Source organism: Macaca nemestrina, chromosome 4 (genome assembly GCF_043159975.1).
Source record: "Macaca nemestrina isolate mMacNem1 chromosome 4, mMacNem.hap1, whole genome shotgun sequence".
NCBI lineage: Eukaryota > Metazoa > Chordata > Mammalia > Primates > Cercopithecidae > Macaca > Macaca nemestrina.
This window is the reverse complement of record NC_092128.1, coordinates 177,260,960-177,285,828: the sequence shown is the minus strand read 5'-3', so window position 1 is coordinate 177,285,828 and position 24,869 is coordinate 177,260,960. Positions and strand designations below refer to the sequence as shown.

Here is a 24,869-nt window from a genome sequence, read left to right as displayed (position 1 = left end):
CATAACTGATGTCCTTACAAAAAGGAGAAATTTGGACCACACACATGGGCACACACACACAGAGCTAGACCATGGAAGATGAAGGCAGAGGTGGGGGAGCCATGTGCACAAGTACCATAGATTGCCAGCAACCCCCAGAAGCTGGGGAGTGGGACCTGGAACAGATCCTCCCTCCCAGCCTCAGGAGGAACCCCCACAGTGGACACCCATGATCTCAGACTTCTGGTCTCCAGAAGTAGGAGAGACTATGTTTCTGTTGTTTACACCACCCAGTTTGTGGTACTTTGACAGACCAGTCCTTGCAAGCTAATATACTATATTTTATATAAAGGTGCTTGTGGGGCCTCTCACTTAGTCCCTCACATGCAGGACTTGAAGCCTCTTAGGGAGTAGAACAGCCACACCCAGAGGGACAGACAAGCCCCCTCCTGGTCAGAGTGGCCAGAGCAATCTACCTGCAGGCAGGTAAGTGGATTTATAGATCAGACCATCTCATAGTAATGTAATCAATTCTCTTGCAATGAATGGGTAGATTTAGTAGATTACTATTTTAAAAGTTGATTGGGGACTATACTGACCTGGCCACCACAGAAAGCAAAAAGAAAAGGCAGTGCTGACTTCTCTCCTCATCCTGAGACAGGGGAAGCTTCTCTGAGGCCATACAAGGCAGTTTGGGAGGCCGAGGTGGGGGCATCGTTTGGGCCCAGAAGTTTGAGACCAGCCTGGGTAACACGGTGAGACCCTGTCTCTACAAAAATAAAAATAAAAATTAGTCAGGCATGGTGGCACACACCTGTGGTCCCAGCTACTGAGGAGGCTGAGGTGGGAGGATCGCTTGAGCCCAGGTTGAGGCTGCAGTGAGCTGTGATTGTGCCACTGCATTCCAGCCTGGGTGACAGAGCCAGACCCTATCTCAAATAAATAAATAAATAAAAATGCACGGAGCTGTTCAGATCTGACAAGAAGCCAGTCAAAAGAAGACAGAAATTCACAAGAAGACTACTTCAAATGTGTGTCTATAACCCTTATTGCTTTTTGTGTTTTGTTTGTTTGTTTGTTTGTTTTGAGATGGAGTCTCGCTCTGTCACCCAGGCTGGAGTGCAGTGGTGCAATCTGGGCTCACTGTAAGCTCCGCCTCCCCGGTTCACGCCATTCTCCTGCCTCAGCCTCCCGAGTAGCTGGGACTTCAGGCGCCCGCCACTACACCTGGCTCATTTTTTGTATTTTTAGGAGAGACGGGGTTTCACGGTGTTAGCCAGGATGGTCTCGATCCCCTGACCTCGTTATCCGCCCACCTTGGCCTCCCAAAGTGCTGGGATTACAGGCATGAGCCAGGCCCCATAACCTTTATCGTTAACAATGAGCCTTAAATCTAAATTATATTATGCCTTCGGGTACTAACGAATGGTAATACAAAGCTGTCACAATTAATGACACTCAAAATATTGTTTATTTCATCTTGTTCATCCTTTTAGTTTCAATTGTATGTATGTCTTATGATTTACATAATATATAGTTGATAAGTAAACCTATGTGCCCCCTAACATTTTTTTGAGGTGGAGTCTCACTCTGTCGCCCAGGCTGCAGTGCAGTGGTGCGATCTCGGCTGGCTGCAAGCTCCGCCTCCCAGGTTCATGCCATTCTCTTGCCTCAGCCTCCCAAGTAGCTGGGACTACAAGTACCCACCACCACGCCCAGCTAATTTTTTGTATTTTTAGTAGAGACAGGGTTTCACCATGTTAGCCAGGATGGTCTCGATTTCCTGACCTTGTGATCCGCCCACCTCAACCTCCCAAAGTGCTAGGATTACAGGCGTGAGCCACTGTGCCCAGCCCTGCCCCCCATTTTACTAAATGTGTCACATAGTGAGATAGGTTTGTAGACCACTGATTTAGGGCGTGGGCTGCAGATAGATAAGTGACACTAGCCAACCAAAAACAGGGGGTGCTGGAGTCCTTATATCTCCTTATATCTGATCTTCAGCCAGAGACAGATACTGTGGAGGCATTCTGGACAAGAAAATGCCTCCAGGGATGAAGTGATGTGATCATGAGGTCTGAGAAAAAACTTCTGAGGCAGAGGTACCAACGCTGACATTTACAGAAGGTGCTGGGAGAGCCAACCGATATGCCAGGTGACATGGAGCAGCCCAGAGCTGGAGACGAATGTGCCTCGTGAACAGGTGCGTGACATAGCTGTATGGACCCATGCACTCAGGGCAGGAGGAAGGAGCTACTTCTCAACTTTGCAAGGGCACAAAGATTTCTACCAGGAAAAGAACGCACCAGAATGGCGTCCCCTGCCGGTTGCAGTGAAAGGGAACTCAGATGTTGGAAATGAATAAGTGAAGGTGACTTTTTAATGTGTATGAAGGTTGGTGAGGAGTGAGTGGACATTCTTCTAGCAAGTGCAGCCTCACAGGCTCTGGCAAGTCTCAGCAAGAGAGGAACCTTGAAGTGCAAGACTTTAAGCATCCAGGGTCGGGGTGGAGGAGAGGGATAGCTGCTCCCAGCTTTGATTTTGCATGGTGTCCTGGAGAAGACACCCTTCGCCACCCTCTCCTGCTGCTCAGCTATGTTTGAGTTTGGGAGAGCGACAATGGTGCTTACTGCTCTCCTGACCAACCTACAAGCTACAAGCTCAGGAGATGAAATTTCCCTCGGGAAGCTTCTCCTCTGCTCTTACGGAGGCATCCTTCTTGGAGGAGCCTCGGGGGTCTCAGAGGCACCTGGTCCAGCCTTGTCCCTTCATGGCGGGACCTGGATCAGGCAGCTCACAGAGGTGGAGCAACACGACTGTGCACCTGGTTGCTTCTCCAGGCCCAGTCCCATCTGGGTTGATTTTGAAAGAAATATTTACACTAAAGGGCTTAAGCAGAGGGAAGATTTCACTGCCTCTTATCTCTCATAGTTTAGAAAAACAACCAACATTTCATGAATACATGACCCTGTGGCGCCTGTGTTTATGGCTCGCTTCTCTGGGGAGTCTCCTCTTCTCAGAGCCCTATCCTGGCTTCCTCTGTACCACTCACTTCCTCTTGGACTCCCAGGGAAAAATAGGATTCCCATGGACATGCCACAACCCTGATAAGATTCCCTGAGTATTCCAAGTTACCCACACTTGAGGCTGACATTGCTCTATGCCCCAGCTATGTAATGGCCGCTCCCAGTTCTTGTCTTCCAGCCAAAACATCATGAGTCAGCTCCAAGGAGACCTGGAGACCCTCCCAACCACACAACCCCTATACGCAGAACAACCAGCCCAAAGCCATGTGCCCAGGCTGCTCATACTCATGCCCAGCCCTGCAAAGGCCCTGCTCTCCTATCCATCGCCCCAGCCCACCTTTGCATGCATGCACTCCCCAGAAGACCTCAAGGCAAAGGGTCTCCAGCTCCACACCCCACCACTGGGTCTTCCTTTCAGGCTGTAGCAGACTTCTCTTATGCCCAAGCACTCATCCTTCTCCAAGGAACCAAGTGGAAACCTAGAGTGGGAATTCCATACCCATCCATCCTCTGCCATCCCACCCTCTGCCATCTTCCTCCTGACTCAATCTGCCATCCCTCTCTCCCGCCTGCCTCCCATGCTGCTCTCCACATTCTTGCTCCATGATCACGAACTCTCTACCTTTGCATCTCAGCCATCTCACCAAATGTTCCCTCCAACTCTTGGCTTAACTTAGTGATTCCCAGCCCTGGTTCACATCAGAATCCCCTGAGGAAATGTTTAAAAAGATACTCCTGCCCAGACAGGGCTGGCTACCTAATTTCTAAAGCCAAGTACAAGATGAATATGCAGAGTCTCTTATTCAACAAACATTAAGGATTTCCAAGATGGCAGCAGCAGAGCATTAAAACAAGCACAGGGCCCGTCTGAGTTCCACTGCCCAGGTCCAAGGCCATGGAACAGCCCTGTGCCCAGGTACTTGCCCTAAACCTTCAGATTTAATTAGCCTGGGTAAGGTCCTGGAATGTGCATTTTAAAAGCTCACAAGGAGATGCTGAGGAGACCGAGCTGCCCCAGGCTGACCAAGAGATACTGCATCTGTTGCAGCCCTCTCAAATGGAAACTTTTGGAACCAGAAGTTGGGCTCCTGTATTCCTGGCTCCATAGAGTCTCTTCCAGACTTTTTCTCTGTGTGGTCTGGAAATTCCAGTCCTGCAAATTATCTGCTCAACCAGGTCTAGGGTCAATCCTGGATTTTCACTGCCCTTGTCTAGGACATTTCTGGACTTCCCTTAGCACCTTTCCTCATCTAACCAATATTTAGCAAATGATTCACAACTTTCTCCAACCCCATTCAAGGATGCTGGGCCTCAGCATCCCTGTGTAAGGCCCAGCCAAAGTCCTGGCCCTTCAGCCCCTTGTACCCCCGTGATCAGTGACCACCTCCCTTCTTCCACCTTAGCACCCACTCCCATGCTCACTGCTGGGATCTGGCCAAGACTCAGAGCTCCTTCACTCCTAAATCTCAAACCCAAGTTCCCCACTCTCTGACCACAGATCCTGTCCTAACCTCTCTCTCATGCCCACTGATGCCTTCAGTCCAGTGACCATCCCCCAGATATTCCTTATCTACTACTTTTACTTGCTTCACCTTCCATTTTATCCTGCTTACATTCAACGGTCCAATCTTTCAATTACTCTCCTCCAAATACAGATGCTGTTCGACTTACGGTGGGGTTACATTCTGATAAGCCCATCCTAAGTTGATGATATCGTAAGTCAAAAATGCATTTAATACAGCTAACCGGCTAAACATCCTAGGTTAGCTGAGCCTACCTTCAATGTACGCAAAACACATTAGCCTATAGTCAGGCAACATCATGTCACACAACACCTATTTTATAACAAAGTGATGGGTATCTTGTAATTTATTGAATACTGCACTGAAAGTGAAAAACAGAATAGCTGTATGGGGACTAGAAGTACAGTTTCTACTGAATGTGTATCACTTTTGCACCATTGCAAAGTCAAAACCTCATAAGTGGAACCATTGTAAGTCAAGACCGTCTGTACTAGACATTCCCTTCCTCTCTGTCCTTACATCTCACCTATCTAGCAAAATTCCAGTCTTGGGTGAACATCAGCATCCACCTTCTCTACACCTGCTATCGGCCAGCAGATCGCCACTGGAGGGACATCCCAGAACTGCACAGCCACCCGTCTTGGCTATGCCCTCAGGACTGCCTGGTAATCGGAGCCACAAAGGGCTCCTTCGGTCAATACAGGCTATTACTTTGCACAATTTATCCTTAAAACCTTCTCCAATCTCACCACGCCTAAAACCACTCCTTCATTCCTTCGCATTCAGCAAATAACCTTGTCTTCTACTGTACTGAGAAAAGAGAACCAACTGTCCCACCAAATCTACACACGGATGTCCCTGAGTTTGCACCCAACTCTCCCTCCTCCTGCTGACAGGGCCAGCTCCTTCACAGATGCCCTCTGCACCCTGTGCCTCTTGCCTTCTCGAGGGCCTGGTGCTACCAGTTCCTCTCTAGCTTGTTCCTTCCATCTCCTCCATCAGCATTTAAACCCCCTAGCTGCAGCCGGGCACAGTGGCTCATGCCTGTAATCCCAGTACTTTAGAAGGCTGAGGCGGGCGGATCACCTGAGGTCAGGAGTTCAAGACCAGCCTGGCCAATATGGGAAAACCCCATCTCTTACTGAAAATACAAAAATTAGCCTCGCATGGTGGTGCATGCCTGTAATCCCAGCTACTTGGGAGGCTGAGGCAGGAGAATCACTTGAACCCGGGAGACGGAGGTTGCAGTGAGCCGAGATCGGGCCATTGCTCTCCACCTGGGCAACAGAGCAAGACTCCATCTCAAAAAAATAAATAAATAGATAAAAATCCCCGTAGCTGCAATCTTTGAAAAAGGAAAGGGAAAAGAAAAAGAAAAGAGAGAGGGGAGAGAAGGGAAGGAGAGACCAGAAGACCCCCCTCTTCCTCCAGCTCCTATCCTCTCTCACTGTCTTTTTTTGGCAGGGTCTTGCACTATTGCCCAGGTGGGAGTACAATTGTGCGATCACAGCTTACTGCAACTTCAACCTCCTGGGCTCAGATGATCCTCACGCCTCAGGTTCCCAAGTATCTGAGATTACAGGTGCATGCCACCAAGCCTGGCTAATTTTTGTTTTTTGAATCTTTGATAGAGACGGGGTCTCACCGTGTGGCCCAGGCTAGTCTCGAATTCCTAGGCTCAAGTGATCCACCCACCCATTAGGAGAATGTGTTGGCATTACAGGCATTAGACACTGCACCCAGCCTCTCTTACTCTTGCCTTTGCGGCCTCCCTGTGTCTCCCTCACCTCCCACTGACCCCAGACCCCATTCCCATAGACTTTCACTACACCACTTTTAGGAAACAATTCTTAATAAGGTCTCCAAGTCTCCAATCATCTCTGTTTAAAACAGAATGGCTACATTTGGGGCCTCATCTTACTGGGCCTCTCAGCATCACAGAAATGGGTTGACCACTCCCTTATTTCTCAAATACTTTCTCCCCTTGGCTTCTTCACACCGTTTTCTCTTCCTGTTTCTCTGGCTTCACTCCTCGGTCTCTTTATGGGTTCTTCCTCCAAGCTATAACTATTATATGGTGGAGGTTTTGAGGCTCCATGCTAGGCACTGTTCTTGTCGCCCTCTACTCTCTATTCCTGGTTGATCCCAACTGTCTCTATTTCTGCAAATATCATGTAAGTGCAGACTCATTTTCTCTCCAAAGACATGAAATATCAATGGCTATTTCCCTCTCCCATTCCATAAGCATCCTGGGCTGATAGTGGACCCTAGGCTCCCCACGTCTTGCTGCTCTGCCGCCCCTGGGATATTGCATTCATCTGCACCGTCAAGATAACTCACCACTACGTCTGTATTACAGCCTTTGGGAAGAGGAAAAGTGGCAGGGAACAGACAGACCCTTGCCCTTTGAGGACACACCCCAGAAGTTGTATACATCACTTCTGCCAACATCTCATTGGCCAGAACTTGGGCAAATGGACACACTGAGCTCCAAGGGACACCTGGGAACTGTAAGATTTATTTTGGATGGTCACATACCCCTTTAAACTCCTCTTAGAATAAAAAAGGGGAAAGCCAATATGGAGAGAAAACTACAAGAATCGGCCATAGGGCTCAGCAAAATTTACCAATTTCTTTTGTCAAATAAAAACCTTTTTTCTAAACCTAACACCTGTTGCCATTATTTCATAAAAGGACACTTTTAATGCCACAATTGGGGAAGACATCCTCTCAGAATAGAGAACAGTCTTTTAAGTGAAATGAATGTAGACGTATGGAAGAAACCACTGTCTCATCCTTGTTTATCTCATTCCTCTTGAAACTGGTGCAGCCGCCAAGCCTTGGTCTCCTGACCTGAACTGGGAGCCATGTTTGAGGAGCGGCTGTTAAGAGTGTTGCCAATGTCATCTTCAGCTCCCTAAGCCAATCTGATTTAGGGGGTGACTACGAGAGCTCCCAGTGTTATTGACTCCCAGGCTCTTCCTGGTACTAATATAGAAATCCATGCCTCCATCCTCTCAGGTCCCTTCCCATTTCCAAATTCCCAGGGTTGACCAGGTCCTGTGCAGTTGGGACGCACTGCTGTGGCTGCACTCCCCATCCCACTTTGGGCCTTTACATGACATCAGGGGTCTCCAGGAAGTTCGGCCACAGGGCTGCTGCTGCCTCCCGAGAGTATTCCAGACAGGGTAGTCTCCCCAGCAGAGATGATGATGTCTCTCTGTGGCCAAACTTGAAGGGTCACACCTTTGTCACTAGCATTTCTTCTTCCTGCTTCACATCCTTCCATGGAGGATGCGTCCTCAGGAGACCACCCCTGAGACTCCCTGAGAAACACTGGGTAGTGCCCCCTCTTTCAGTGGCCGTATTAATCAAGGGAGGACTCAGCGTCTTGTCACTTTCAGGTGAGTTTCTCCCGAGACAGACACCTTTGGCCCTCTCTTTGCACTGAGAGTCATCCTCACTCCCACCCTCAGACCTCAGACCTCTCCTCATTTCTCTAGGAGGCCTGGGGAACTTCTGCAAAAACGACTGTTGGCCTGCCCCACATGCCAGAGTGCCCGCAGCAGCCACACAAATCAGGCTGTGGATTAGAAGGAGTTAAAGAGCCAGGAACTCTGCTCCCCCAGCTCCGGGAAGTGGAGGAGGCCTGCTTTGCACGCCCTGTCTGCTCCTCCACTTACAGGGTATATTCTGGGGGGTCACAAGCTCTTGTTTGTGTTGTTGGAAAGGAAGCTTTGGACAAGCTGGTTTTCTGCCCTACTTTTCTTGTGTTCTACCTTTTAAAAATGAAATGTTTCTCTCCCCCATGGAGCCCTTCACTGCATATTCACAAATCCTAAAATTTAAGATTTTTTTTTCAAGTATCTTCTCCACATTTTTTTGGTTTTAGTTAGACATTGCTAGATTTGAGTCCTAGAGTTTTGGTACAGGACGGAGCTTAGAGGTCATCAGATCCAATGGCTTCATTTTATGGCTGAGGAAACTGAGGTCCAAAGATGTTAAATGGCCACCCGAGGTCACATGGTGGCCAGTCCCGGTGTCCACGTCATGTGACAACTCCACGGGTACATTGCAGGGGCCTGGCCATGGGGGATGAGACGTTGGACCCTGGCAAGCCTGCGGCAGCCTCCGCTTTCCTGCCGCCGCTGAGTCTCTGCCCTCCATGCCAAGTGGAGTTAAGAAACAGAGACAGACTGCACAGGAAATTCTCACGGGAGGACTTTTCAAGATCCGTTAAGAAAATGTTCTCTTGTTTACAGCTGAGTGCATCCTAGATGCAATGCCAACAGCATTCACTCTGTTTTGTTTATTTTAACCAAGAAGGGAAATTAGTGGCAAAAGAATATTTTGATAATGAATGGAAAGTTAGTCATGACATTTTTGAGGGGGGAATACGCAAATAAACTTTAAAAAATGAGAGCTGTCTCAATGGACAACAGAGGGGATTCATGGATCTCTGCCAATTTCAAGAGATATTTGGGGTGTCTAGAGTTTTCTGTTTCTTCCATGCACGCAGTATAAGCCTTTGGGGTGGGGGAGGTGTGTGTGTGTGTGTGTGTGTGTGTGTGTGTGTTCTCCTAAAGCAATCCTAGTTAATGGAAAGATTTTCAAATATTTGGAAACGGATCTCAGAACTTTACAGAACACAACCGTATCTATTTCAAAACAACCTGGGAGTATTTGGTGTCCACTTTGGCCTGGTAAATTTCCATTGCGGGCAGCGCTGCACAATTTTTTCATTCCAGCTCAACTCACTTCAAGTGGCGTGATTTGATTAAGCATTTCTTCACTTTTAATGGCATGCCAACGCTCCAGGGCATCATTTTTTGGGTGGCCCCAAGTGGGCTGGGGTGGGGGCGGGAAGACATGTGAAAAAGGTTTGTGCCTGACCTTGTCCTCCAATGTAAGTCCACCTGGTGCCTGGCAAGCCTTCTCATATTAGGAACAGGCCTGGCTTTGCTGATTGTGATTTTTCTATGGTGAGAGCCAAGGAGCATCCAGTGGGGAACCAGTACCTGAGGAGCTCAATGAAAGGTGCAGGGGACAAGTCTCACACTGCACTTGGCTGAAGTCCCTGCACCACCCAGGAAGTTCTATTCCTGGGCTGCCCACTGGCAAACTCTATTACCACAGTATTTTAGAAAAAGTTTCGTTTAATAATATCAAAAGATCTTGACCTTTGAGCACAGTCTATTCCTCTGTAAAACCAGATAACAATATGACTTCACTGCTGAGGTTGAGGGGGTGTTAGAAATATTATAGTCCTGGAACATGGTGAAACTCCACAAATGGTATTTATAGATGGTGCCTTTGATTGTCATGGTATCCATTATCACCATCCTCCTTCCTCAAAGAACCCCCATTTTGTTCAGATATCTGCTCCACTCTCATGCAGCTGTGTGCCCAGGGCAGGGCCTCAGGGAACAGCCTGAAAGTGCCCTCCATTCCTCTATTCCCAGTAGCCAGTGATTTTCTCAAGATAAGCCTAAGGCACAGTGATGGCCATTACCATGTGAATAGAACCTGCAGTGGGGGTACAGTGAGGGCTGGCAATGTCTTCTCTTCTGAGAAGAAGCCACAGGAAGAGTGTCCTTCACTCCTCAGGATGTTATTTTTCGAGCTGATGCTGTCATCTTGAAGCCAGCTACAAGGATGGGGCCAGTACCAAGCATGACAGAGCAGAGAGAAGGAAAGAGATACCACCATCAAGGTGAAGTAGCTATTAAATGATTCCAAAGCCCATTATTTCTGAGCTTCTCAGTAGCCCCCAAAAGCAGTATCCCAGGCCACTTAAAGTTCCCAGACAGGGAGACACTGTAAGCCAAGCACACTCCACGTGACCAGTCTTCTCCGAATCTTCTCTGGCTGGAAATACTCTTTGCCTCCCAAGTAGTGAGTCAACTGCCTCTTCACTCCCCCACACGGGTGAGCCTTCCCTTTACTCCACAGCAGCGAGTCGTGCTTCCCCACAAACAAGAGGCTGAAGGGGGGATGAGCGCAGGGCGGGAGGTTCTTCTGGTTTTTCTCAGAAGAGTGAGAGCTGAAAGGAAGGGGAAACTTCAGCTGAGGAGAAAGGACTGGCTCACGACAGGAGGGCCACAAGGACACTTCAGCTCGAAGATCTGCAAAAGAGCAATGGATCTGTGCATTTTAGATTCTGCTCTGGGGCGTACAAAGAAGCCATGGGGCCTCATGGGGCTTTGGCAATATTGCTACTCCACCTACTGGGAGGCTTTGGCTACAAATAACAGGAACCCCTGCTTGAACCAGCATCATCAATAATAGAATGCATTCTCTTATATAATACAAATGCTCTGTAGGGGAGTTTTGGAGACAGTTGAATAAGTGGTTTAAGAATGTCATCAATGATCCAGTTGTTTCCATCTCTGCTTTTGGTGTGGGCTACATTCTCTATCTGGTATCAAGACCACGGTGTGAATTCTAAGCATTTCATTAATGATCTCCCCCAAGAAAACAAGTGGCTTTGCATTCTGAGCCACTCAAGTACTACTGACTACAGATGGATGGGCTTTGAGGGAGGACAAAATCCAAGCTCCCAATATCCAAAGTGACATTTAGATCTAAAGAGACATGCTATAGGCTATGAAAAGACAGTCTGCTTGCCCTGAAGTCACCAACAACAAAAAGGAGGCTCCATATCACAGTGGCTTCCTTGAAACTGGAAAACAGTATGCTTCACACTGCTTCAATTCAGCCTCTATCCTAAATCACTAGGCAAGTGGCCACATTTGAGGGGGATCCAATAGCAAGAAGCTTTAGAAACAATCCAGGCAGCAGTAAAGGAAGCTGTACCCAGAGTCCCTATCTCATTCGGATTCTACAAAATCTCTGCTGTCCATTAACAGACTTTTCTAATGGGTTGGACAAAGAGACTCCCCCAGTATTTCTAAGCCTCTTAGGACTTGAGGGCATCCTCCCCCTAGTAAAAGGCAACTCCGAACTTGTAGCTGACTCACAGGTGAGAAGTAAAAAGATAAAACTTGACTGTATGTCATATACCTTTTTCAAAAAGAACTATCAAGAAATGGCCAAAAAACTGAGGAGAATATTTGCAACATTTATGACAGAGGTTTGATATCCTTATTTTATCATGAACTCTTACAGACCAATCTCTAAAATATGAACACACATATAAAGTGTATACAACTCAGAGCACATAAAAAACATTAAAATGCTACCACTCGTGAGTAACAAAAAAAGGAAAGCTTAAAAAATAGATGCATTTTTTCTTTTTACTTTTTCTGCTTTGTTCACTTATTTGCTTCATCATAAAATAGTGATGAATGCCACACAGAGATGGGAGGTGGCACTGGGACTGTTATGCGCTGCTAATGGCACTAGAAATCCATGCAACCTTTCTAGAGGTCAATTTAGCAAAATAGAGCAAAAAGACTTAAAAATGTACATCACCTTTAAAATCGTGGTTCCAGAGCCAAAAATGTATCCTGAGGAAAGAAATGGAGAATTACCTGAGGTGGTACCATACACTCAAAATTATTCAACCTAGTGTTATTTTTTATATTAAAAAGTTAGAAATTAGGGCAGGTGCGGTGACTCGTGCCTGTAATCCCAGCACTTTGGGAGGCCGAGGCAGGTGGATTCCCTGAGGTCAGGAGTTTGAGACCAGCCTGGCCAATATAGTGAAACCCTGTCTCTACTAAAAATACAAAAACTAACCGGTCATGGTGGTAGGCGTTTGTAATCCCAGCCACTCAGGAGGCTGAGGCAGGAGAATCACTTGAACCCAGGAGGCAGAGGTTGCAGTAAGCCAAGATCGCACCACTGTACTCCAGCCTGGGTGACAGAGTGAGACTCCATCTCAAAATAAAGAAACAAATAAAATGCTAGAAATTACTAAAACATCTAATAATATTTTAATTAGCTAAATGAATGATGATACATGCATTCCATAACATAATACGCAACAACACAGAAGAATGTTTTACCATAGGGACAATGTTAAGTTAAAAGAGAGTTACAAATCATTAAGATCAGTATACATTTTGGTAACTATTTGTATGGTGCATCTTCCTATCTTTACTTCCAAACTTTCTGCATGCTTATCATTAAAGCATATCTCTTGTAAGCAGCAAATAGTTGGTGCAATATATGCTTTTAATTATATTTAAAAATCCACAAACTGGAATGCACACTTAGAGCTGCCTGTATGCACCAGTATGGACACAGAGGGTGCTAAAATATTAAAAACAGGGCTAGGTGCAGTGGCTCATGCCTGTAATCCCAGCACTTTGGGAAGGCCAAGGTGGGCAGATCACCTGAGGTCGGGAGTTTGAGACCAGCCTGACCAACATGGAGAAACCCCATCTCTACTAAAAATATAAAATTAGCCAGGAGTGGTGGTGCATGCCTGTGAACCCGGTGACTTGGGAGGCTGAGGCAGGAAAATTGCTTGAATCCAGGAGGCAGAGGTTGTGGTGAGCTGAGATCGCACCATTGCACTCCAGCCTGGGCAACAAGAGTGAAACTCCGTCTCAAAAAAATAAAATATTAAAAACATTTCATAATAAATGATAGTCACTTCCCAAGCCACTCCCCAGCCCTCCTAACTCCCCCACCACCCAGGACTTCCCAGACCTTCCCATGGTCTAGAACCTAATGGGGCAATACCTAGTACAGCAAAAGCCAGCCTCCCAGACTCCTGTCCACCTGCTTGGTCGGTGTCCATGCTGAACCAGCTGTTAAAGACTCTGTCATTCCTATGTGTAGGGTGTACACATACGCATATGCACCCAGAATAAAAAAACAAAAGGCCACGTTTTGCTGTACTGGGTGTTGACCTATTAGTTTCTGAACCATAAGGAGGTCTGGGAGGTCCTAGAGAGGCGCTGGGTAGCTGGGGAATTAGGAGAGCTGGGAAGTGGCTCAGGGAAATGACTGAACATAGTGTTTGTCTCAGCACTGGAATTATTTGTATTAACTGGGGTGTCAGTTATCCCACATACAAAGTAGTTTTATTTAATTAGCATTATTTAATTACTCACATATCAGTAGCTTTATTAACTACTTTGTGTGTTTTCATATTTCCCCCCTTTTGAACACTGAAAATGTCTTACTTATCAAAAAACAACAATATGGGTTAAGAAATAAAGAGTTCGGTGAATCCATGAATAGATTGTTTTTTCATCCACTGTCCCCTATGCCCCCCAGCCAGCCTCTGGCCCATGCCTGGTCTCCATTTGGAATACCAACACCACTCAAGCAACCATATTCCTCAAAATCAAGCAGCATCTGATCTTGATATCGATAATCAGATTTTCGTTCTTGACAGCCAGTGCAGCTTTGGGAGGAAGGGTGTCAGACAGCAATATCCCTGCATGCTTTGGGAATGCCAGGCAGGCAGAAAGGACAAATCTGGAGGCTCCTTAGTCCTGCTCACTGGGCGGGTCTTCTACCGTTTCTGAGAATACAAATTGCTGCAGCTTTTTTGGAAAGCACTCCAAACTTGTCCATCAAAAGCTGAAAGGTGCATACCTTTGGTCCAGCATTTAACCTACAAATCTGCTCACACACTTAACGAAAAGATGTCTGCACAAGTATGCTCCCGAAATTGTTTTCATAAATAGCACACATATGGGAAAGAAACCCTACATCTATGAATGTACAGGAAATCCACTACAGCTGCTGAGAACACGAGGGAAAGCTACATGTGCTGGTATGGAAAAATATCCAAAATGCATTGATGAATTTTTTTTAAATCTGCAGAACATGTATACTATGATTTCATTTGGTTTTTTTTAAAAAAAGAAGAAATCTGTATCTACAAATATAACATTTCTGGAAAGGTTTGTGAGAAGCTGTTAGCAGTGAGGACTTATGGGACTAGGAGGGGGACGCTAGGGAGGCTGGTTAGGGCTCTTTTTCTTTCCACTTTACAGCCTTTTGTAGTGTTTTAGCTTTTTGGCATGAGTAACAATAATTTTTAAAAATCTGCTGCCTGACGTTTTAGCCCAGGCCTAGGCAAAACACTAGCTACAGCCCACTGAGCCAGCAAGTGGATAATTTACGTGTCAGGGGACTTGCCCACGGAATGACTTCCATCCTAGCAGTCAAGGTCACCTCGGGGCAAGGCCTCTCAAACTTTTCCACAGAAGTACCCCCTATGACAAAATAGAACAAACATGTAGCCTCAAGGGATGAAGGCAACTGGCCCAAACCTCTGTCGCAAACAAAATTTCTTTAGTGTTCAGACTATCTTAAGAATTAAGGCAAATTTCAAATTTTTACTCAATAATAGAGTCATATTTAATTTATTGTAAAAAAATAATTTTATCTTCAAATCTTACTTATGGATGTCTGGACATTATGTTGGTAAATCCCTCAATCCTATTTCACACATTAAAATTCTGGATAAAACTTAACAAGAAAAAAATATATTCATAGCCTCCAAGGCGTGAAAAGTGAAAGTGATGATAGGAGCTCAAGATGAGGGACGTATGGAAAAGCAGGACTTGACATAGGCTGGGAGGTGCAGATTTAATGCCCACATGAGAAATGAGCCTGGGCAGAATCTAGTGTGCGCACAGGAAGAGCTGTGCCAAAGAGCTAAAATTCATAGGATTTTAGGTTTCATAAACTGCTGCTTCTAACTTAAAATAAGAAACACGGATAAGAAAAATTCTCACCAGGATGATAAGTCAAAAGGAAGCTTGCCATGCACTTGGAACTTGGGGAAGAAAAAGAGATACTAGAAATTGGAATCCAGGCCAGCACTGTTGGGATAGTGACTTACTACTACCTGCCTAGCACGATAGCCTCAGGCCACAAATCAATGTAAAAAGTAGTTCAGAACTCAAGAAATCCACAAGGACCATGTTAGAGAAAAATGCAAACCTATTCTGTAGAGGGGATCCCCAAACCCAGGGAACAGGGGCTTACCATAAAAATATGAGCCACACTAAAGATAAGCAGAACTAACAAACTGCTTGAGGAAATGAATCACCATGAGGGAAAATCCACAGATCCAATAAATAGGAATAATTGCATGTCAAGAACCAAAGATAACAGGACAGTATGTTTAAATTTAACATGTTTTAATATGTTTAGATAAAGGAAGAAATTTAATATGTTTAAATAAATAAAGGAAGATTTTTAATATGTTTAAACAGATAAAGGGAGAAACATGAACAGAATGAAAATAAAACAGGCATATTGTCAAAGGACCAAACAGAAGTCTGAGACAGAAAACATATATATTTTCTATAGGAAAGTGCAACTGATGTACTGAATAGGATATCTGCCATAAATAAGGACAGTATCAGGAAACTGGAAGATGGCTGGGTGCAGTGGCTCATGCCTGTAATCTCAGCACTTTGGGAGGCTGAAGCAAAAGGATTGCTTGAAGTCAAGAGTTTGAGACCAGCCTAGCCAATATGGTGAAACCCCATCTCTACTAAAAATACAAAAATTAGCCAGTCGTGGTGGTGCGTGCCTGTAATTCCAGCTATTAGGGAGGCTGAGACACAAGAATCACTTGAACCTGGGAAGTGGAGGTTGCAGTGAACTGAGATTAGGCCACTGCACTCCAGCTTGGGCAACTAAGCAAGACTCTCTCCAACAATAACAAAAAAGGAAACTGGAAGGTTAGACAAAATTACCCAACATGCCTCAAAAAACAAAGACATGGAAAATATGAGAGAGAGGAAACATGAACATTTAAATGAGAAGAAACAACGTATGTCTAAGAGAAGGTCCAATAAGAAAAGAAGGAATTGGGCAATATTCAAAGAGTTAATGACTGAGAAACTCTTGAATATTGAAGTAAGATATGAACCCTCAGTTTAAAAAAATATAACAAAACCTAAGAAGGGTAGTTCAAATAACTACATGCCGAAATACATCATAGGAAACTACAGAATACCATAGGTAAAGAGAGATAGACACTAAAGCTGAACAAGGCACGTGTGAAAATATTACCAAGGTTGAAAGAGAACTAAGTTACATAATAAATGAGAAAAAAAAAAAACAGAGACCATCTTGTCAAGTGACCACAAAACCTCAAAATTTTCGAAAAACAAAAATAGAACAAAAAACTTTTTAATGACAATGTAGAAATAACATCAAAAATTAAAAAAACAAAAAGCCATTACTATGTGGATAATTTTAAATACTCTTTTAAACAACTGTTGAGTCAAAGAAAAAATTGCAAACATTAATACAAAATAACAGAAGGTGGTAATAAGGAAGACACTGCCATCAGTACCTATAGCAATACAGCTAAAGCAGTACTTGGTGAAAACGCAGAGCCTTATATAACTGTATTAATAAGCATTAAAAAATTTAAAAAGTGAATGAAACAACATAATAAATAAGTCATAAAAAAGCAACCACATTAACTGAAGGATAGGATGGCTGAATGAATAAGTTAACTGTGACAAAGTTAGAATAGGATGATTATAAAACAGAACGGGCATGGTGGCTCACGCCTGTAATCCCAGTACTTCGGGAGGCCAAGGCAGGTGGATCACTTGAGGCCAGGAGTTTGTGAGCAGCCAGGCTAACATAGCAAAACCCCATTTTTACTCAAAAAAATACAAAAAAATTAGTCGGGTATGGTGGCATGTACCTGTAGTCCCAGCTACTTGGAGGCTGAGGCACAGGAATTGCTTGAACTGGGGAGGCAGAGGTTGCAGTGAGATCATGTCACTAGACTCCAGCCTAGGCAACAGAATTAAACTAAAAAAAAAAAAAATTATAAAACGAAGACTATAGAACTAACTGATAAATAATACAACAGCTGTTTCATTGAAAAACAAAGTAACAATGCAATATATAAACTTCTGGGTAACAAAATCAAGAAAAAGGAAGAAAGTAAATATAAAAAATGAGATTAAATAAATTCAAACAACCAGAGAAATTATGGAAATTAAATAAATTATACAGAATTACTTTTTTCAATATAATAAAAATAAATTTTCAAATATATGGATAAAAAGGACAATGTTCTAGAATTGAGCTGTTCAATACAGTAGCCACTAGCCAAATGTGAAAACTGAACACCTAAAATGTAATTAGTCTAAACTGAGATGTGTTATAAGCACAGAATGCACACTAAATTTTGAAGATTTAATAAAACAGAAAAGTTTTTCATTAAAAATTTCAATTGATTACATGTTGAAATTATAATATGTTAGATATATTTGGTTAAATAAAATATTATTTAAAATAATTTCACTTGCTTTTTAAGAACTTTTAAAATATGGCTACCAGAAAAATGTAAAATTATACAGCTGGTCCTTAACTTACAATGGTGTGAAAGCAATACACATTCGGTAGATAAAATGCTTTGAGTATACCCATACGACCGTTCTGTTTTTCACTTTCAGTACAGTATTCAATAAATTACATAAAATATTTAACACCTTATTATAAAATAGGCTTTGTATTAGATGATTTTACACGGCTGTAGGCTAATGTTAGTGTTCTGAGCACATTTAAGGTAGGCTGGGCTGTTATAACATTCAGTAGGTCAGGTATATTAAACTCATTTTGACTTATGATATTTTCCATTTACAACAGCTTTATTATAAGTTGCCCCTGTTTATATAGGCAACTTAAGTTACCTCTGCCTATATATAGCTTTATATTTATATTGTATAATATAAATATGTACTGTACAACTTATACTGTACAATGTTGTACAAGAAAATATAACTTGTTAAAACACACTAGAAGAACAAGAAGATCTAACAAACTAATACCATAGAGAAACAAAGAAATTTGCCCAAAAGCTTCTCCCTGCCACCCTCTGCCAATAAAAGCTCCAAACCATGTTCATTTCTCATTAAAGAGCAGTAGGTCCAATGGTATTTAAACTGTGCCAGAGCACTTTTATGAGAAAAATGTTCAAATGGTCTTTCTGAAATAACCACAATAGAAAGCCTAACAAGGACTGCACACAAAAACTCATAAATTAACTTCACTTATAGATACTGAAGCAACAAACAAACAAACCAACAACAACAAATACTAAATATAAAAGACTGATAAACAGGATACTTGACCTTCTTGTACTCTACATACTTGTGGAATACCGTAAGTCAGAAAGATCAACAATCTGTAATAACAGCCAGGTAAATGAGAAATAATCATATTCTAAAGAGTGTAGAGAATCACGGAAACAACAAGGACTAGGTAAAGAAAAATTCCAGAAGAGGAAGAGCTCATCCTAGATGAGCTGAACATCACCAGTTGGATGTGAACTAATAATCAGCTTGTCTCAAACAGAGGAACTCTACATGGGAAGAGAAGCCAGCAAAGCTTTCAGTTAATGCAATGCAATGGATTAGAAATTACAAGAGCCCAAAACACAAAGCAATTTTTTCCCATGAGACATTTGCTAAGTTCTGAGGTGTCCAGAGGGGAACGGGGTCAGAAAGGCAGAGTGAAATATTCTTCAGTCTTGTAGGTGTTTAGGAAATGAAATCTCATCAGAGGGAGAAACCTGCAAAATACATGGCCAGTCTTCCCCTCAAAACATTTGCCAAATTTTAACCTTCTTGGGATGATTGTTTAGCTCAAAACCTCCAAAAGACAGAACTTTCCAGGCAAATCAGGGGTAAAAATCATCTACTAAAGTAGAATCCAGCCTTAAGCCCACTTAGTCCCTGATTGGATTGAAACAATCCTCTTTTCATCTTATCCGCCTAAAAGAAGGAAAAAGCAACCCTCACTGGTAGAGATATCATCTGCAGACTTTATGATTCTGAAAAAATATGAAAAATGAACCAGGCACGGTGGTTCATGCCTGTAATTCCAACACTGTGGGAGGCCAAGGTGGGCAGATCACCTGAGGTCAGGAGATTGAGACCAGTCTGGCCAACGGGGTGAAACCCTGTCTCTACTAAAAATACAAAAAGTAGCAGGGCGTGGTGGCAGGTGCTTGCAGTCCCAGCTACTCAGGAGGCTGAGGCAGGAGAATTGCTTGAACCTGGGAGGCAGAGGTTGCAGTGAGTCAAGATCACACCATTGCACTCCGACTGGGTGACAAGAGTGAAACTCCATCTCAAAAATATATATACATGAAGAATGTGTTAAAGAAAACAATTAGAATCCATGAATGTTACAATATAATCAAGTAGACATTCCACAGCTAAAAATACAATGGCTGAAATTAATAACTTGTTGGTTTTGAAAGAAAAATAAAGCAAAAGACAGGATTAGTAAACTGAAAAACAATATAAAGCACAGATAGAAAAATGAATGGAAATAACAAAATAAAACATAAGTGAAATTTGGGACACAGTCAAAAGAGCTAATAAATGCATAATTGGAGTCAAGAAAGAGAGGATAGAGAGGTAAGGGCAGGACAATATTTGAAGAGATAATAGCCAAGAAGTTTCTAACACTGATGAAAGATGTCAACCCATTGATCCAGAGTCTCAGTGATCCACAGGGAAGATAAATAAAGAGAAAATCACACCAAGACATATCTGAGTTAAACAGCTGAAGACCAAAGATGAAGAAGAAAACCTTAAAGGCAGCTAGAAAAAGTAGTCCAGGCACAATGGCACACATCTGTAATCCCAGCCTTTGGGAGGCCAAGGTGGAAGGATTGCCTAAGCCCAGAATTCAAGACCAGTCTGGGCAACTGATATGGTTTGGCTGTGTCCCCACCCAAATATCACCTTGAATTGTAATAATCCCCACATGTCAAGGGCAGGACCAGGTGGAGATACTTGAATCATGGGGGCAGTATTTTATTTACCCCCATACTATTCTTGTGGTAGTGAATAAGTCTCATGAGATCTGATGATTTTATAAATGGGAGGTCTCCTGCACAACCCCTCTTGCCTGCTGCCATGTAAGACGTCCTTTTGCTCCTCATTCAGCTTCTGCCATGATTGTGAGACCTCCCCAGCCATGTGGAAGTATGAGTCAATTACACCTCTTTCCTTCATAAATTACCCAGTCTCTGGTATGTCTTTATAGCAGCATGTGAACAGACTAATACAGCAACATAGCAAGACCCAACCTATACAAACAACAACAACAACAACAACAAAACTTTTTTTAATGAGCCTGTGGTCCCAGCTACTACTCAGGAGGCTGAGGGGAGAAGACTGCTTGAGCCCAGGAGGTTGAGGCTGTAGTGAGCCATGATTGCACCACTGCACTCCAGCCTGGGTGACAGAGCAAGACCTTGTCTCAAAAAAAAAAAGTGTATTCACTTGAAGAGATCAATAGTTAAGACTGATGGTTGACTTTTTCAACAGAAAGCATGAAAGCCAGAAGACAATGGAATTATATCTTTAAAGTGTTAAAATAAAATATCAAGTTAGGATGCTATATCCAGCTAAAGGTTCTTTAGATCTGAAGGCAAAATAAAAATAAATGCAGCGGGGTAAAAGCTGAGAAAACTCATCCTCAGTGGAGAAGCACTACATGAAATACTATAGAACAATTTTTTTCAAGCTGAAGAAAAATGTTTCCAGACAGAAGCACAGAACTTGAGGAATAAACACACAGCACTGAAAATAATAAACATGTAGGAAAAGATTAAAAAATATTTTCTGTTTGAAGCAAAAAAGACAATAATGTCTTATGAGCTTTATGATACATGTCAAGATAAAATTATACAACAACAATACCCCAAGTGCATCAGTCTGTTCTCGAACTGCTTTAAAGAAATACCAGAGACTGGATAATTTATAAAGAAAAGAGGATTAATTGGCTCATGGTTCTGCAGGCTGTATGGGAAGAGTGACAGCATCAGCTTCTGAGGAGACCTCAGGAAACTTACAATCATGGCAGAAAGTGAAGGGGAAGCAGACACGTCTTACATGACCAGAGCAGGAGGAAGAGAGAGAGAGGGTGAAGGTGTCACACACTTTTACACAACCAAATCCAGTGAGAACTCACTCACTATACAGTACCAAGGGGGGATGGTGCTAAACCATTCATGAGAACTCTGCCCCCATGATCCAATCACCTCCCACCAGATCTCACCTTCAACACTAGGAATTACAATTCAACATGAGATTTGGGTGGGGTCACCAAGTGTGGGAGGGAGTAATGGACTTAACCTGTCATAAGGTTATTGCATTATTATTAAGAAGTAAAAGTAACAACTTAAGGTAGAAAGTAATAAGTGAAGGATACATAATGAAATCTTTAGGGCAATCATACGAAGTATAATTAAAAAGCTAATAAATCAGAACATAGAATAGAAAAATACATGATTAATCCTCAACCATGATGGATGCTTTGTTCTTTCTTCCTTTCATTTTGTTGATTTATATTTTGAATGATGTTATTAGATGCATGTAAGTTTCAGTTCTTAGGTATTCTTGTCAAATTGATCATTTTATTATAACAAAGCGTCTCTTTTTCTCTCTAGTAATACTTCTTCCCCTAATGTATAGTTTTCTGATATTAACGTAGCCATACCAAATTTGTTTGGGTCAATATTGCATGGTACAACTTTTTTCATCCTTTCATTTTCATCCTAACTTTGTCCTTATATTTAGTATGTATTCACTGTAAACAGTATACATATGGGTCTCAATTCTTTTCATTTAATCCAACAACCTTTTCTTTTAATTGGATTGTTCTGTATTTATATTTAGTTACTGATATAAATGCATTAAGTCCTGCTATGTTGGTATTTATTTTCTATTTATCTCATCTTTTCTACTCCTTTGTTTCTTGTTTTCTGCCTTTTTCAGGATGGATCATGTATTTTTCTATTCGATTTTTCTCGTCTATTAGCTTTTTATTTTACTTTTTATATTCAAATTCTTATGTATATATTGCATATATAAACGCATGCATGTATATGTATAAATTCATATATTTGTATACTTCATATCTCTATACTTTGTGTAAAAGATTTGTGCACTTTTATAAATAAAATGTTAGCAAATATATCAGCCAACAGAATTCATCAGCAAGTGAAACAATAATGTTCACCTTGACCAAATGGGCCTTATTCCAGGAATAGAAAGATGGTTCAGTGTTAAAAAAATCCAATTCAAATGATAATAATTCTAAGGAGAAAATCATGTAATCACCTCTGTACATGTGCAAACAGAACTCAACAAAGTTTAAAAATCCATTCTCGATTTTTCATAGTCAATAACATAGGAACCCCTAAATATTGTGTGTGTGTGTGCACGTGTGTGTGTGTGTGTGTGTGTCTCAACCTCAAAAACAAAAAGTATGCTTAATCAAGAAATACTAAAAGCTTTTACCCTTAAGTCAGGAATGAGACAAGCATTTTCTCACTATCATGCTGTTATTTAATTTTGTACTTGAGATATTAGCCAACACAATTAGAAAGAGAACAAAATCAAAAATACAAAAAATGGATAGAAGGAAGTAAAACTATCACTACTTGCAAGCGATTTGGTTTTATACTTTGAAAAAAACAAGAGAAATAAGTGAAAACAACTATGGAATCATGAAGAAAATTCAATAGGATAGTAGGATATGTAAAATTAATAGAAATCAATAGCTTTTGTTTATATGATACAAACAAATTCAGTTAGACAATATAATGGGAGAAAAGACTTCATTTACAAAAGCACTAACAAAGATAAAATATTTAAAAATAAGTTTAAAAGAAACATGGAAACTGACATTAAGAAACCTTTTAAACACTCAGAACAACAAAAAGACTTGAATAAATAAAAATCCCTATCATGTTCCCAGACAGGAAGACTTAGCTTCATAGGGATGTCAATTTCCCTTAACTTACAAACATTAACATATAACTGTTATCCCAGTAAAATTCTAAAAGAAGTTTTTTGTTTGTTTGTTTGTTTTGTTTTTGAGATGGAGTCTGGCTCTGTCACCCAGGCTGGAGTGCAGTGGCCGGATCTCAGCTCACTGCAAGCTCCGCCTCCCGGGTTTACGCCATTCTCCTGCCTCAGCCTCCCGAGTAGCTGGGACTACAGGCGCCCGCCACCTCGCCCGGCTAGTTTTTTGTATTCTTTAGTAGAGACGGTGTTTCACCATGTTAGCCAGGATGGTCTCGATCTCCTGACCTTGTGATCCGCCCGTCTCGGCCTCCCAAAGTGCTGGGATTACAGGCTTGAGCCACCGCGCCCGGCCAAAAGAAGTTTTTATCTCTACAAAGTGATTCTAAATTTTACATGGAAAAATAAGAATAGACCAGCTATTTCTGATAAAATAAATGAGGAATAGTTATACTATATATTAAATATATTTAAAATCTTCAACAATTAAAACATTATAGTAGTGGCATATTACTTATCAGATGGACACATGGCACAGAATTGAAATCCTGAAAAACATCCAAATCATGCAATGATTTTGTTTAGGATTAAGGTGGCACCTCAACTATATGGGGAAAAGACAGATTATTCAATAAATGGTGTTGATAACCACCACTTTTGGATTTTGAATATGGGTTTCACATTTATAGTGGAATAAATTCTGACTGTGTCAAAGATTTAAATGTAAAAAGAAAAAACATAATACTCAAATAAAAATGGGAGAATGAGGAAGGCCTTGCTAACTACAACTCAAAATCTAGAAGCCACGAAATAAATGGTGAATAATTTCAACTGCACGAAAACCAAAAGCTTTTGCATGGCAAAAAGCAATTGAAAAAAAAAACACACGCACTAAGAAAAATCAGTAATAAATGACAAAATGAGAAAGATGTGTAAGTCACATCACAAAGGATTAATTTCCCTAGTATATAATAAGCTTCTGCAAATTGATGAGTCAAAAGGCAAACAAACCAATAGAAAAATGGGCATAGATACGGAGAGCTCACAGGAAATATACAATGGTTCTTAAACATGTAAAACTGGGCTCAATTTCAATCACAATGAGAAACATACAAATTAAAACCATACTGGTTTTTAAAAAATGTATTGAATGGCAAAAAATCCAAAAGTTTAAAAGCCAAGTGTGTTGGTAAGCTTTGAAACACAGGCACTCTCTCTGATATGTTGCTGCTGAGAGCATAAATTGACATACCCCCTGTAGAGGGTAATTTGGCAACATCTGTCCACATTAGAGGTGCACTTACCCTTTAACTCAGCAGTTCCACTTCTAGGAATTTACCTTATGCATAAACATCATTGTGTGCTGAACAAAGAATTGCAGTTATCCACAGCAGCATTGTTTGAAAGCAAGTACTGCAAACAATTTAAATGTCCGTTTATAGGGGATCGTTTGGGCATATTTTAGATAGCAAGCATTAGTAAAGAAGAGTGAGGAAATAGTTTATGTACTGTAATGAAAAGATCTCTAAGATGCACTGTCAACTGAAAACAGCAAGGTAAGGAACACTGCACTGTGTATAACCAATCAAGTAGAAAAAGAG

At 42.1% G+C, this 24,869-nt stretch overlaps 1 protein-coding gene across 2 annotated transcripts in view; it reads right to left on the bottom strand.

Moving 5' to 3' along the window:
- LOC105472685 (potassium voltage-gated channel subfamily E regulatory subunit 2) overlaps nucleotides 1-24,869 on the bottom strand; it is a 187,910-nt gene that overhangs the window by 140,165 nt on the left and 22,876 nt on the right. For both annotated transcript variants that reach the window (XM_011726167.3, XM_071095659.1), the window contains exon 2: nucleotides 11,963-11,997. The gene's annotated coding sequence lies outside the window, so the exon portion shown is untranslated. The remainder of the gene's footprint in view (nucleotides 1-11,962; nucleotides 11,998-24,869) is intronic.